General features: G+C 38.8%; 1 non-coding gene across 1 annotated transcript; it reads left to right on the forward strand.

Moving 5' to 3' along the window:
• The first annotated feature begins 207 nt into the window (after nucleotides 1-207).
• On the forward strand, nucleotides 208-315 carry LOC130959962 (small nucleolar RNA R71). Its single transcript, XR_009078935.1, has one exon. It is a non-coding gene; the product is annotated as a small nucleolar RNA R71 (small nucleolar RNA).
• Nucleotides 316-6,874: the final 6,559 nt, after the last annotated feature.

A 6,874-nucleotide genomic window follows, 5' to 3' on the forward strand; every position in this document is an offset into this window, starting at 1 on the left:
AACTCCTTTCTTCTGACTTGTCCCATTGTTCACAGGATTCCTTTCAGAAGTATACATGAATTGGTTATTTGCAACCATTTCAATTAGCTCTTGAGCTTCTGTAGGCGTCTTCTTCAGATGAAAAGATCCTCCAGCAGAGCTATCCAAAGACATCTTGGATAGTTCAGAGAGACCATCATAGAAAATACCTATGATGCTCCATTCAGAAAGCATGTCAGAAGGACATTTTCTGATCAATTGTTTGTATCTTTCCCAAGCTTCATAGAGGGATTCTCCATCCTTCTGTCTGAAGGTTTGGACTTCCACTCTAAGCTTACTCAATTTTTGAGGTGGAAAGAACTTTGCCAAGAAGGCATTGACTAGCTTTCCCATGAGTCCAGGCTTTCTTTAGGTTGTGAGTCCAACCATATCCTAGCTCTGTCTCTTACAGCAAAAGGGAATAGCATAAGTCTGTAGACCTCAGGGTCAACCCCATTAGTCTTGACAGTGTCACAGATTTGCAAGAATTCAGCTAAGAACTGATGAGGATCTTCCAATGGAAGTCCATGGAACTTGCAATTCTGTTGCATTAGAGAAACTAATTGAGGCTTAAGCTCAAAGTTGTTTGCTCCAATGGCAGGGATAGAGATGCTTCTCCCATAGAAGTCGGGAGTAGGTGCAGTAAAGTCACCCAGCACCTTCCTTGCATTGTTGGCATTGTTGTTGTTTCGGCTGCCATGGGTTCTTCTTCTTTGAAGATTTCTGTTAGGTCCTCTACAGAGAGTTGTGCCTTAGTTTCTCTTAGCTTTCGCTTCAAGGTCCTTTCAGGTTCAGGGTCAGCTTCAACAAGAATGCCTTTGTCTTTGCTCCTGCTCATATGAAAGAGAAGAGAACAAGAAAATATGGAATCCTCTATGTCACAGTATAGAGATTCCTTGAGGTGTCAGAGGAAAAGAAAAATAGAAGGAAGAGGTAGAAGAATTCGAACTTTAATCAGATAGAGTTCGAATTGTGCATTGAGGAGGAGTGGTACTCCATAAATAGAAGGATGTGAAAAGAGAGGAAGAAATTTTCGAAAATTAAGTTAAAAAGATTTTAAAAACATTTTGAAAAACTTTAATTGATTTTCGAAAACCAAGAGTGGGAAAGAAATCAAGTGATTTTTGAAAAAGATTTTGAATTTAGAAATCAAAAAGATATGATTGAAAACTATTTTGAAAAAGATGTGATTAAAAAGATTTGATTGAAAAGTTATGGTTTTAAAAAGATATGATTGAAAAGATATGATTTGAAAACAATTTAAAAAGATTTGATTTTAAAATTAATGACTTGCCTAACAAGAAAAGATATGATTCAAACATTAAACCTTTCTCAACAGAAAAGGCAACATACTTGAAATGTTGAATCAAATCATTAATTGATAGCAAGTATCTTTGAAAAAGGAAAGAAATTGATTTTGAAAAACATTTGATTGAAAAGATATGATTTGAAAAAGATTTGATTTTGAAAAACTTTGAAAACTTGAAAAAAATTGATTTGAAAACAAAATCCTCCCTCTTGTGCCATCCTGGCGTTAAACGCCCAGAATGGTGCACATTCTGGCGTTTAACGCCCAGTGCACTACCTTTTTGGGCGTTAAACGCCCAACCAGGCACCCTGGCTGGCGTTTAAACGCCAGTCTGTCCTTCTTCACTGGGCGTTTTGAACGCCCAACTTTTTCTGTGTAATTCCTCTGCTGTATGTTCTGAATCTTCAATTCTCTGTATTATTGACTTGAAAAGACACAAATTAAAAATATTTTTGGATTTTAATAATGAAGAATAATCAAAATGCAACTAAAATCAAATAACAATGCATGCAAGACACCAAATTTAGCAGTTTGTATAGCATTGACACTAACAAAATGAGAATGCATATGAGAAACAACAAAACACTCAAGTCAAGAGAATTCAAAGATCAGAGCAATGAAATCATCAAGAACAACTTGAAGATTAATGAAGACACATAAATGAATGCAAGGAGAACAGAAACATGCAATTGACACTAAACTTAAGATGAGACTCTAGACTCAAACAAGAAATATTTTTGGATTTTATGATTTTGTAATTTTTTTTTTGGATTTTTCGAAAATTAAGTGAAAAGGAAAATAAAGGTATCAAAATTCTTAATGAGAATTCCAGGAATCATGCAATATTAGTCTAAAGCTTTAGTCTAAAGAAATTAGACATGGCTAGCCAAGCTTCAGCAAGACATTGCATTCAAGAGCTAAATTGATGAGAATCAATCAGCTTTGGTGATGATAAGAACATCACCTTGAAACACTAGAATTCATTCTTAAGAATTCTGAAGAAAAATACCTAATCTAAGCAACAAGATGAACCGTCAGTTGTCCATACACAAAACAATCCCCGGCAACGGCGCCAAAAACTTGGTGCACGAAATTGTGATCACTACAACTTCGCACAACTAACCAGCAAGTGCACTGGGTCGTCCAAGTAATAAACCTTACGCGAGTAAGGGTCGATCCCACGGAGATTGTTGGTATGAAGCAAGCTATGGTCACCTTGTAAATCTTAGTCAGGCAGACTCAAATGGGTATAGATGATGAATAAAACATAAAGATAAAGATAGAGATACTTATGTATATCATTGGTGAGAGCTTCAGATAAGCATATGAAGATGCTTTCCCTTCTGTCTCTCTGCTTTCCTACTGTCTTCATCCAATCCTTCTTACTCCTTTCCATGGCAAGCTTATGCAAGGGTTTCACCGTTGTCAGTGGCTACCTCCCATCCTCTCAGTGGAAATGTTCAACGCACCCTGTCACGGCACGGCTATCCATCTGTCGGTTCTCGTTCAGGCCGGAATAGAATCCAGTGATTCTTTTGCGTCTGTCACTAACGCCCCGCCTGCTAGGAGTTTGAAGCACGTCACAGTCATTCAATCATTGAATCCTACTCAGAATACCACAGACAAGGTTAGACCTTCCGGATTCTCTTGAATGCCGCCATCAGTTCTTGCCTATACCATGAAGACTCTGATCTCACGGAATGGCTGGCTCGTTTGTCAGGCGAGCACTCGGTTGTCAGGCGAGCACTCGGTTGTCAGGCGATCAACCATGCATCGTGTATCAGGAATCCAAGAGATAAACACTAGAGCCTTGTTTGCTTGTAGAACAGAAGTGGTTGTCAGTCACTTTGTTCATAAGTGAGAATGATGATGAGTGTCACGGATCATCACATTCATCAAGTTGAAGAACAAGTGATATCTTGGACAAAGAACAAGCGGAATTGAATAGAAGAACAATAGTAATTGCATTAATACTCGAGGTACAGCAGAGCTCCACACCTTAATCTATGGTGTGTAGAAACTCCACCGTTGAAAATACATAAGAACAAGGTCTAGGCATGGCCGTGAGGCCAGCCTCCCAGTGATCAAAAGATTCAAAGATCTCAAGATGTCAAATACAATAGTAAAAAGTTCTACTTATAGGGAACTAGTAGCCTAAGGTGTACAAAGATGGGTAAATGACATAAAAATCCACTTTCGGGCCCACTTGGTGTGTGCTTGGGCTGAGCAATGAAGCATTTTCCGTGTAGAGACTCTTCTTGGAGTTAAACGCCAGCTTTGGTGCCAGTTTGGGCGTTTAACTCCCATTCTTGTGCCAGTTCCGGCGTTTAACGCTGGAATTTCTGAGGGTGACTTTGAACGCCGGTTTGGGCCATCAAATCTTGGGCAAAGTATGGACTATCATATATTTCTGGAAAGCCCAGGATGTCTACTTTCCAGCGCCATTGAGAGCGCGCCAATTGGACTTCTGTAGCTCCAGAAAATCCACTTAGAGTGCAGGGAGGTCAGAATCCAACAGCATCTGCAGTCCTTTTCAGTCTCTGAATCAGATTTTTGCTCAGGTCCCTCAATTTCAGCCAGAAAATACCTGAAATCACAGAAAAACACACAAACTCATAGTAAAGTCCAGAAAAGTGAATTTTAACTAAAAACTAATAAAAATATACTAAGAACTCAACTAAAACTACTAAAAACATACTAAAAATAATGCCAAAAAGCGTACAAATTATCCGCTCATCAGCCTCCCAACACCAAACTTAGAGTTTGACTGTGGGAGCTCTGTTTGACTCTGTTTTGAGAGAAGCTCTTCATGCTTCCTTTCCATGGTTACAGAAGGAGAACCTTGAGTCTTATAGTTTGCACTGTCTGCAAACCACGGAGCTTCTTGAATAGCAAATAATTGCTCATCCGGAAAGGTTTCAGAGATCTCAGTAGGAAGGAGGGATGCTCCTGCTACTGGTTCTATCCGGGACAGGTGATCAACTACTTGATTCTCTGTCCCTTTTCTGTCTATTATTTCTATATCAAACTCTTGCAGAAGCAACGCCCATCTTATGAGCCTGGGTTTTGAATCCTGCTTTGTGAGCAGATATTTAAGAGCAGCATGGTCAGTGTACACAATCACTTTTGATCCTACTAAATAAGATCTGAACTTGTCAATGGCATAAACCACTGCAAGTAACTCCTTTTCTGTGGTTGTGTAGTTCTTCTGTACATCATTTAGAATACTGATGACAAGTCATCTTAGCCTAGTTTCACTAGTCTTTTTCTTTTGTTTTCACTTGAATTATGCACTTTCTTGAGCCATAAGCAAGCCAATTGGGTAGATTTTCATGCTTCCTTTGATTTAATCAACCATATGTGAATTAATGCAAATTCATGAGGTTTTATGCTATAATTGTTGCATATTATGATAGATTGAATATCTCATGATTTTGAGCATAGCTTTGATGTGTTTGGTTGATTTATGATAGGTGAAGAAAGCTTGGAGAAAAGTGGAAGAAAGAAGGAACGGCTAGAAGCAAAGAGGGAGCAATGAAACAAGTGAAATTGAACCAAGAAACATAAAGTTGGAGTTGAAGTTAGCCCCCAAACTTTGGCACAAACTTTTGGTGCAAAGTTAGCCTCAAAGTTTGCCCCCAAACTTGAAGGCTAACTTGAGAAGTTGAAATTTCTTCCCTGGGCACTCAAAGTTTGCGCCAACGTTAGCCCCCAAACTTGGAGGCTAACGTTGGCATGTTGATTCCTCCCAGGATAGCCAAAGTTTGCGCTCAAGTTTTCCCCCAAACTTGGAGGCCAACTTTGGCATGTCAATTTCTCACCCAGGGCAACCAAAGTTTGCGCTCAAGTTTGCCCCCAAACTTGGAGGCCAACTTTGGCGCCAATTGTATTTAAGGAAAGGCCAAAGTTTGCGCTGAAGTTTGCCCCCAAACTTGAAGGCCAACTTTGGCACCAGAAAAATTGAATTGCTGATATGAAAAGTTGGCCTCAAAGTTTGACCCCAAACTTCAACTCAAACTTTGAATCCAACTTGGCAAAAATTCAAATCCGGTTCACATGGTTCACTTGGGTTTCTCTTCAAACTTCAAGAGCAATTAACCAAGGCCTCTTTCAACCCAATTTCACCAAATCAAAAGCCCACCCAAATCCCAAAATCCAAGAATAGAAAGTGTATAAATAGGAGTTAGTTTGATGTAATTAGGACTTTTACTTTTAGCTTTGAATTTTTACTTTTATTTTGGGAGCTTTTGAATACTTTCTTGGTGACTGAACTGAGAATTCTGAGAATTGGGGAGGGAATTGATCTCTCTTCTCCCTCGTTCTTGCCTTAGCAATTCTAATCTTCTTGTTTTGAGTTTTGGGTGTGAAGAGTTGAGGAAATTCTGTCTCAACCTCCATTCAAAATCTCTTCAATTTCGTTTCTGCATAATCAAGTTGAATTTCATTTTCTCTACTGCTTCTTCTTCTAATTCTTGTCAATTGCTTTGTTAACTTGGATCTAGGAAGGCAAATAGAGATCTAGGCTTTGCTACCTAGTCTCTTGAGACCTGAGACCCAATTTTACTTTTGGTTCTTCTGTGAACCTCTTCTGCACTTTATTTCCTTTCTGTTTGAATGCTTACTGCTTCTGATTCAATTTTTGCTCTCTTAATTGTTGCAATTTACTTTCTCTCTGTTTAGATTCTGCAATCCCAGTCCTCAAACCCCTTTTATATTCAAGCCATTTATCTTTCTTGCCGTTTAAGTTACTGTAATTTACATTTCTTGCACTTTAAGTTTCAGTCATTTACTTTCTTGTTCTTTAAGATTCAGTCCATTTTACCTTCCTGTTCTTTAATTTACTGCAATTTGCCCTTCCCCCTTTACATTTACTGTCATTTACTTCCTGTTAAACACAAATCTCTCATCCAATACTTGATTCGCTTGACTAAACCAACCACTAAACTAAAATTGCTCAATCCTTCAATCCCTGTGGGATCGACCTCACTCATGTGAGTTATTATTACTTGATGCGACCCGGTACACTTGCCGGTGAGTTTTGTGTTGGATCGTTTTCCACACATCAAGTTTTGGCGCCGTTGCCGGGGATTGAAATAGATTGACAATGATTAAGTGAAGTGGAGGTCTAGATTAAGCACTTTTTCTTTTCTGTTATTCTAATTCTTACTAACACACTAACTGTTTGAATTTTTGCTTAAACTAACCAAAACCTCATTCTAGCAATAGATTGGAGTTTTATTAATTTTCTGGGTCTGTGTGTTTATTGTTGTGTGTTTGTATGTCAGGTATAGGAAGATCTTCCCCTATCATCTCTGAAATTGATCAAAGAACCCTTCGGAGGATAAGAAGAGCCGAAAGAGGGAAGAACATTGTTGGAGAAGAAGAAGAATCTGAGGAGGAATTCCAAGATATGGAAGGAGATACCAATCAACCAGGAGGAGGAGCCAACAATGACCAACAGAGAAGAGTCTTGGCTTCATACACATTTGCAAATGCTAGGCATTGTGGGAGTAGCATTCTTCCTCCCAATGTCAATGCAAACAACTT

The sequence above is a fragment of the Arachis stenosperma genome, unplaced genomic scaffold (genome assembly GCF_014773155.1).
Source record: "Arachis stenosperma cultivar V10309 unplaced genomic scaffold, arast.V10309.gnm1.PFL2 arast.V10309.gnm1.Scaffold_100028, whole genome shotgun sequence".
In the NCBI taxonomy this organism is placed as follows: domain Eukaryota; kingdom Viridiplantae; phylum Streptophyta; class Magnoliopsida; order Fabales; family Fabaceae; genus Arachis; species Arachis stenosperma.